A 9,247-nucleotide genomic window follows, 5' to 3' on the forward strand; every position below is an offset into this window, starting at 1 on the left:
ATTGATGAATTTGGGAATGATGATTAGTTTAGCTTTGATTTTGTTGTTCTTTATGGATTGTGAGTAGTTTATTTGCTAGGGTAGTGCTGAAGCATGTATTGATGATGAATTGAGGTTAATTTGGGGGAACATTGATTGAGTTGATGATGTGATTAAATTGGTTGATTGATTATGTGCATGTGTGTGTTTGATTTAGGCTTGATCACCGTAGTTATTCACACTAGATTGCATTGTAAGCTTGCTATGATACGGACCATTGATTAGTAAACTTGCAATTTCACGATTGAGGTGCTTTGTGACGTCCCCTAGGTAGTGTTTAGCGTAGTTGACGCTAGTTAGACCTCTAGGTGAACCATCTTAGTATGCTCTTTTGGATACATGATGATTTTCCTTCATATCGCTTGACTTAGTTGGTTTAACCTCCCAAATTACCGTTTCCATTATGAGTGCATGTGGATCCATTGCTCTAGTGTCCTAGATTGATTTCATATAAGTTTTGCATTACCTAGTTTAGCCCAAGTTCTACCTCAACCCTTTCTTGACTCTGAAATAGCTTGATTTAGGCATCGTGCATTTGATATCCATTCCCTTGGGTTCGACCTTGACTTACCACTACACTAAATAGGGGTTAGTTAAGTTACAAATTTTGTTTGATTGGGTGGGGTGGTAGCCCAACGACCTACCGTTCTCCTTCCCATCAAAATGGCGCCGTTGCCGGGGAATGGTGCTTGAGTGCATGTTGTTTTTGTGTCTATTTCATTTTGATAAAATACAAAAAGATTTTACACTTAGGCTACACTTGTAGCCGTGCTACTAATATTGTCTTTGAGTTTTGTGTGTGTAGATCCCAAGTCATGGGAGGTAGTTCAAGAGTTACCTTGAAGGAGCTTGGAGTGCCCGGGGCTTATAGGTATGAGAGCGCCATAGCTCCACCTATATCACCGGAGAATGACTTTGAAATAAAGCCGGCAATGATCACTCTTATTGAGAGGAGACAATATGGTGGGGCGAAGAACGAGAGCCCATTGAACCATCTTAAGGAGTTTGAAAAATATTGCAACACAATCAAGATTAATGGGGTGTCTCAAGAATTCATCCGCCTTAAGTTGTTCCCTTTCTCCCTCATAGGAAGATCTTTGGAATGGCTAGATAAAGAGATGAAGCCCAATTCATTGAAAACTTGGGATGATGTCACCAAAGCTTTCTTGTTCCGTTTCTATCCTCAAAAGAAAACGGCGGAGGCAAGAGCTTTGATTCAAGGGTTCAAGCAAAAGCCTAATGAAAGCCTTTATGAAGCATGGGAAAGATTCAAGGATTATCAAAGGGAGTGTCCACACCATGGGATTCCTACCTATCAAATCATACATATCTTTTATGGTGGGTTGAGTTCTCATGGGAGAGCAAGTTTGGATGCCGGAGCCGGAGGCCCAATCATGAACAAGACGGAAGAAGAAGTGGTTGATGCTATTGATGAAGTAGCTCGTCATTATATGAATTGGCAAGAAGTGGAAAGAGAACCAACAAGCAAGGGTTACTCGATCGAACAACTTAGTGTCATTAATGATTTGACCACTTTGATTGCGGATTTAGGGAAAGAAGTTATGTCTCTCAAGGAAAAGCTTGAGAAGCCTCCTTCCCAAGCTCCAATTCTTCCCTCCCAAATTAAGGGGAGAGGTACATCTTCTCACTCTAACTCCAATCTTTCAACTTGTTGCATGATTGTGGAATGTTGGCCATGTCAATTATGTGGAATGAATGATCATAATGCTTCTATGTGCCCAAATGTTTCTTGTAGTGAATGTGATGGAAGTGAAATGGAACACGTGAATTATGTCAATAATCATGCTTGTGAACCTAGAAATAATGTTCAAAGGAATATTGGAAATAGGAATTATCATATGAATCATGATGATTATAACCAAAATGGAGGTTATAGAAATCATGATTGCCAAGAGATTCATGGTAACTATAACCATCATGGTTGTAATGGTCATGGTCATGGCTATAGACATGGGGATCATAACCAAGGTTATGATAACTATGGTCAACAAAAGAGCCAAAATTAAACTAGGGGTAATTGGAATAATCAAGCTAGGGGATATTTTCAAGCAAGTTTTCAAGATGGTTCCCCAATTGATTTAGTTCCAAATGCTCAAAGTTTAAATGATAATTCCCATGACCAATCATTTCCTTCTAGAGAATTTTTGGAAAGTGTCATTGAGAAACAAGCCAAGACTTTGGAAATGTGTATGGTTTTGAATGAAGAGAAGTTTAATTACATGTTGGCTTATAACAAAGATTTGAGTGAAAAACTTTCTCAATTGACTAGTATATTCAAGGAATATGCACACTCTTCTTCTTTGACTCCACCTAGCTTAGATTCTAGGAACCCTATGGATGCCATTGTTACTAGAAGTGGTAAGGTCCTTAAGGGAGGTGTGCCTAAGAAGAGTGTTGCTAATGAGAGAACTAGTAAGAATTCCATTGAAATTGAAGGTGATGAATGCCCCTTGAGCGAAAATGTCGGTGAGGAACAAGTAGAGAAGGTGATAGAGAAAGAGAGAGAGGTTTGCAAACAAAAGCTCCCCTATCCTCAAATATATAATAGATACAAGTTGGATGAGAAATTTGGGAAATTTGTAGAGATGCTTAAGCAACTTCATTTAACTCTTCCTTTCACCGATGTTGTTGAACAAATGCCAAATTATGCTAAGTTCCTTAAGGAGATTTTGAGTGGAAAAAGGACTTGTGATGTGGTGGAGACCATTAGCCTTACCGAGCATTGTAGTGCAATTATCATGAATAAGATGCCTCCTAAGTTGAAGGATCCCGGAAATTTTTCCATCCCTTGTGCTATCAACAAGACCCAAATTGATAATGCCTTATGTGATTTAGGAGCTAGTGTTAGCCTTATGCCATATTCGGTTTATCAAAGATTAGGTCTAGGAGAACTTCTACCTTCAAAGATTACCTTGCAATTAGCCGATAGGTCAAACAAGATTCCTAAGGGAAAGGTAGAAGATGTGCCTTTAAGGGTTGGAAAATTTGTTATTCCGGTTAATTTTGTAGTGTTGGACATGGATGAAGATGCTACAATACCTATCATCTTAGGTAGACCTTTCCTTGCTACATAGGGGGCTATGATAGATGTGAAAAGTGCTAAGATATCTCTTAAGATAGGAGAGGAAGTAATTGAATTTGACTTGAATGAAGGAATGAAATATCCTTCCTCTTCTTTAGAAAATTGCATGAGAGTTGAAGTGCTTGATAATATTGTGAATTCCATGCATGAGCACTTGCTCACATCTAACGATCCTCTTGAGTGTGTCTTGTTGAACAAGGAAAAGATAGGTATCTCAACCAAGGAAGAGCAATTGTATGAAAATTTGCTTAATGAAGGCGATATAGGGAGTGGAGAAGAAACTTGCATGGGGATATCAAGTCAAGATGCTTTGCAAGTGGCCTCAACCAAAGAAGGTAAAGGTGTTCCCATGGTAGAGCTAAAACCTCTACCATCACACCTTAGGTATGAATTCTTAGGCCCTAATTCTACATATCCGTTATTGTTAGTGCATCCTTGAGTGAAAGCCAAGCTCAAGCGTTATGTGGTGTTTTGAGAAAGCACCAAGGTGCTTTGGGGTACACAATTGATGATCTTAAAGGCATAAGCCCCGCCTTGTGTACACACCACATAACACTTGAGGAAGGCACCCTTCCTTCTATTGAACGACAAAGGAAACTACATCCCCAAATGGGAGAAGTAGTCAAGAAAGAGATCACCAAGCTTTTGGATGCGGGAATTATATTCCCCATTTCAAGCTCGAGGTGGGTCTCTCCCGTGCATGTCGTTCCTAAAAAGGGGGGTATGACCGTAGTTGAGAATGAGAAAGGTGAGCTCATTCCAACTAGAACGGTCACCGGTTGGAGGATGTGTATAGAATATAGACGTCTAAACACATCAACCAAAAAGGATCATTTCCCTCTCCCTTTTATTGACCAAATGCTTGAAAGGTTGACTAGGCACAAATTCTACTGCTTTCTTGATGGATATTCGGGATTCTTTCAAATTCCTATTCACCCCGAGGATCAAGAAAAGACAACCTTCACATGCCCCTATGGTACCTTTGCATATAGAAGAATGCCCTTTGGATTGTGTAACGCTCCAGCGACCTTTCAAAGGTGTATGATGAGCATTTTTGGGGACATGCTTGAAGAGGAAATGGAAGTCTTCATGGATGATTTTTCCGTGGGAGGTGTTTCATTTGAGGATTGCCTCAAAAATCTTGAAAGATGCCTAGAGAGATGTGAAAAGGTCAACTTGGTGCTTAATTGGGAAAAATGCCACTTCATGGTGGAAGAAGGGATTGTTCTAGGCCATAAAATTTCCAATAAAGGCATCGAGGTTGACAAGGCTAAGATTGAGGTAATAGAGAAGTTGCCTCCCCCGGTCAATGTGAAAGGGGTAAGATCATTTTTGGGTCATGCCGGATTTTATAGAAGGTTTATCAAAGATTTTTCTCTTATTGCTAAGCCCTTGAATGATCTTCTCCAAAAAGATGTTGATTTTGTCTTTAATGATGCTTGCTTGGAAGCTTTTAATAAATTGAAGAAAGCTTTGACTTCTACTCCTATTGTCCAAGCCCCTAGATGGGATTTGCCATTTGAGCTCATGTGTGATGCAAGTGATACGGCTATAGGAGGTGTGTTGGGTCAAAGAATTGACAAGAAGCTCCATGTCATCTATTATATGTCAAAGACTCTCAATGGTGCTCAAAGAAATTACACAACAACGGAAAAGGAATTCTTGGCTATTATTCATTCTTTTGAGAAATTCCGTTGTTACTTGTTGGGGTCTAAGACTATAGTTTTCACCGATCATGCGGCTTTGAAGTATCTCTTTGGGAAAAAAGAATCCAAACCGAGGTTAATTCGTTGGGTCCTTGAGCTTCAAACTTTTGATCTTGAGATCCGAGATAAAAAAGGTGCTGAAAATGTTGTTGCGGATCATTTGTCTAGACTTGAAGATTTTCAAGTTCAAGACGATGGGTCTCCTATAGAGGACCAGATGTTGGATGATTCTTTGTATGTTATCAATATGAAGGAGCTCCCTTGGTTTGCCGATTTGGTGAATTTTCTTGCTTGTGGGGAGTTCCCTCTTTCTTTTTCCAACAATCAAAAGAGAAAGCTTAAGAGAGAAGCAAGGCACTATGTATGGGATGAACCAATCTTGTACAAAAGAGGTGTGGATGGATTGTTGCGCCGATGTGTGCCAAATGAGGAAATACCAAATGTTTTGAAGACGTGCCACTCGGATCCTAGTGGTGGTCATATGGGTGTTTCAAGAACGGCCTCTAAGGTGCTTCAATGTGGATTATGGTGGCCTAACCTCTTTAAGAATGCTTGGGAATATGTCAAAAGTTGTGATCAATGCCAAAGGACCGGGAATATTTCGAGGAGGAATGAGATGCCCCAACAACCAATACTTGAATTGGAGATATTTGATGTTTGGGGTATAGATTTTATGGGTCCTTTTCCCTCTTCTTATGGGAATCAATATATCCTTGTTACCGTTGATTATGTGTCAAAGTGGGTGGAAGCCATTGCTTCTCCCACTAATGATCATAAAGCGGTGATGAAATTGTTCAAAAACATAATATTCCCTAGGTTTGGCATCCCCAAAGCGGTTATAAGTGACAATGGCTCGCATTTTGTGCACTATGCTTTCCGGAAGATGTTGAAGAAGCATGGAGTGAACCAACGATTTGGTCTTCCTTATCATCCTCAAACTAATGGGCAAGTTGAGGTATCTAATCGTCAAATTAAGTTAATTCTTGAGAAGACGGTTGCAAGGAGTAGGAAAGATTGGGCAAATAAGCTTGATGATGCTCTATGGGCATATAGAACGGCTTTCAAAACTCCTATCGGTACCACTCCTTATCGCTTGGTTTATGGGAAATCTTGTCACCTTCCGGTTGAGCATGAGCACCGCACTCATTGGGCTATTAAAAAGATCAATTTTGATTTGGCTAGTGCGGGTGAGCAACGTTGGTTAGATCTTCATGAGTTGGAAGAGCTTCGGTTGGATGCTTATGATTGTGCTAGCATGTATAAAGCTTGAACTAAGGAGGTGCATGATAAGCTCATTGAGAAGAAAAAGTTTGTTCCGGGGGATAAGGTGCTTCTTTTCAATTCCAAAATGAGGCTTTTTCCCGGAAAATTGATGTCTCGTTGGACCGGCCCTTTTGTTGTTCAAGAGGTGTTTTCAAATGGTTCTATCGAAATTTCTCCCTTGGATTTTTCAAGAACTTTTAAGGTTAACGGACATAGACTAAAGAGGTATTATGATGGAGTGTTCGTAGGGGTCATTCATGACATGGCTCTCTATGATCCGCCTTGAAAGAGGTGGAGGATGTCTAGCTTAAGACTCTAAATTAAGCGCTTCTCGGGAGGCAACCCGTGCTTTCTAACTTTTTCTTTCTTTTTCTTTTGGTTTTTCTTTGGGTTTTTATGATGTTTTTGTGATCTAATTTTGTTGTGTTTGATGTTGTAGGATGGTTTGAGTCGAATTCCAACAATTTTGATGCCAACATTGAGGTAAACTTGTCCCAATTCTTAAGTTGGAAAGGTGGGTAAGAATGGAGAATGGTAAATACTTGTGTTTATTTTCATGATTTCAAGTTTTTCTTTTTCCTATATGAAGTGTAGCTACTGCCTATGTGGTTCCTCATGACCATCATAGGGTGTGCGCACATGATGAGGGAGGAAGAAATCGGAAAAAAGAGCCTAGTTTTTGTGCGCCCGCACACCAGCACTGTGCGGCCGCACACGAGCACTGTGCGGGCGCACATCTCTCTTGTGCGGCCGCACATTGCTGGGTGTACGTGGGGTGGTTTTCCCTCCTCTCTTAAGCCCGATTTTTCCTTCTCTCTCTCTCCTATTTCATTCTACTTCCTCTTTAAGTCTATTGTGGTTGCTCATAGTTGCTCTCCATTCTCCTCATAATATTTTTCATTTTTCCTCATCAAAGTTTTCCATAATTCTCATTACTTTGCTCCCCAAGTCTTCATTCTACATCCTTAAAGGTAATTTTCTCACTCCTAGTTTGAAAATTTTGGGTACTTTTTAATTGAAACTTGTTGGTATGATTGTTGGAGATGTTTATGTGTAGTGGTGTTTTTCTTGCTTAATTGTTGTGATTTTCAATCAATTGAAAGTATAATTGCATGTTTTATGTGATAAAGTTTCAATTTTCATATCTCATGAGAATTTAAGCATGACTAGTGCTACCCTCTTACTCTCCACCATTACTACCACTTGTTTTTATGATGATGATTATGGAATTGTTGATGATGGTTTTGTGAACTCTAATTATGATGATGATATTACTTGAGCATTTATGAATTTTGGCATGAACCTTGTTGGATTTTCATATGTTTAGTTGTAGGGTGTTTTGTTGATGTTGATGGTGATAATGGAGAAAGTGGTTGTTGGTAGTATGGTTTATAGTTGCTTTTGTTAATTGTGAATTGGGGTAATACTTGTGTCAATTGTGATGCTTTGATTATGCATTGTTCATCTCTATTGAACTTTTGCTTAACTCATGTCATATTGTCCTTTTATTTTTCCCCATGTACATGATTAATTTTTGGCACACCATTCCTACTATTGAAATCATTTTCTTTGTGCTTTATCTTATAGATGGGTGTTTCAAGACAAGCTAAACGTGCAAAGGTTACAAATTCAAGGAAGACAATTGATCCACCTTCTTCCATCAAAGAAACTTATGGCATCAAGTTCACGGTTCAAGAGCATTGGGATAGATTTGAGAGTCTTTCTTCACGGAAATTGTATTCTACAAGATTCTATGATCGAGACACCACTACTCTTCTTGGGATAGACGACGATGTGCGGATGTTAGCTCGAAATTTGGGTCTTGAGCTATTCTTTGACCTTAAAGCTCCCACCTATGCAAGGCTCACCTATGAATTCCTATCTTCGCACGAAGTGCAAGAGGATGGTGACGATAATGAATGTCCAACACTTACCTTCCAAGTATTCAATGAAGACTATTCTATTCCCCTTTCATTCCTAAACAAGATGTTTAACTTTCCGGAGCCTATTGATGGCAAGCCTTTGATTTATCCGGCCTATGAAGCTCTCCATCGCAACCATAGGTATGATGAGAATGATTGGTGGGATGATATTTCTATTGAGGATACTTATTGTGCTCAAACTTCCAAATCGGCCTCTATAGTCCATGGAGCGATGCGCTATTTTAGCCGCATACTTACTTATGCATTTTTCTCCAAGGAATCTCTTGGAGCTATATCTCAAGAGCAATTAAGTTGGCTATGGTTGGCTCATCGATAAAGGGATGATATGTTGGAGGACTTTGATGTAATTGATTTTGCTAGGCATTTGCTCGACCGCTTCATCGATATTCGTGACGGTTTCTTTCTCTCGGGAAGCATTCAAATTGGGGGTATGATCACCCTCATCGTGCTATCGCTTAACAAAAGATATGCTTCCATGATTGGAGATCTTGTGGAGATTAAGGATCCTAGAGAGAAGTCTCCGTCTTGTTTGTTGGGCACGTTTGCCTTAATCAATCAAAAGTTCATTGAGCGCACTATCATGGACGATTTGTTTATTTGGAAGGTGTCTCGGACAACCGATTGGTGCCTCATTTCCTACAAAGGGTCGATGGTGAGAGACAAGAGTTCGCCCTATCCTTGGAAGCCGCCCAAGAGAGATATTCCGGTTTCTTTTCGTCGGGTTTCCATGCCTTCTTCGGGTAATGCTCTTCCAATGTCTAAGGCCTCTTCATCTAAGGGAGGTATCCCTCAAACTTCTTCTCCTACTCTTTTTCCTCCTTCATCCCCTCCCTTGCATGATTTATCTAGCTTGCATGCCAAGATTGATGCCCTTTCTATTGCATTGTCTTCTTCTTCTATGGGGAATACTTGTTTTGTGGGTGGTTATGATTATCATGCTAGGAGGGTGTATGACTTTCATGTTTCTAGAGGGGATATTGAGCCTTATGTGAATTATCCATATCTCCCGGTCCAAGAGGGCCCTGTCCCACAGTGGGAGCCTTTTGACAAGGCGGTGGGGCCCCGTCTTTGCTATCCCTACTGGGAGGGCCCGCATATGGCGCATAGTGCCATTCGTGGGACCTCTAAAGGGGATTACGATTTCAGGAGGCCGGGAGGATGTGACTGGACTTATGATCCAGCAAACCCTGCTT

The 9,247-nt window shown here is 40.3% G+C and overlaps 1 non-coding gene across 1 annotated transcript; it reads right to left on the bottom strand.

Annotated features, from left to right (window-relative positions):
- Nucleotides 1-1,239: 1,239 nt before the first annotated feature.
- On the bottom strand, nt 1,240-1,345 carry LOC145621838 (small nucleolar RNA R71). Its single transcript, XR_014108632.1, has one exon. It is a non-coding gene; the product is annotated as a small nucleolar RNA R71 (small nucleolar RNA).
- Between the last annotated feature and the right edge of the window lie 7,902 nt (nt 1,346-9,247).

This window comes from Chenopodium album, chromosome 27 (assembly GCF_948465745.1).
Source record: "Chenopodium album chromosome 27, dcCheAlbu1.1, whole genome shotgun sequence".
In the NCBI taxonomy this organism is placed as follows: domain Eukaryota; kingdom Viridiplantae; phylum Streptophyta; class Magnoliopsida; order Caryophyllales; family Amaranthaceae; genus Chenopodium; species Chenopodium album.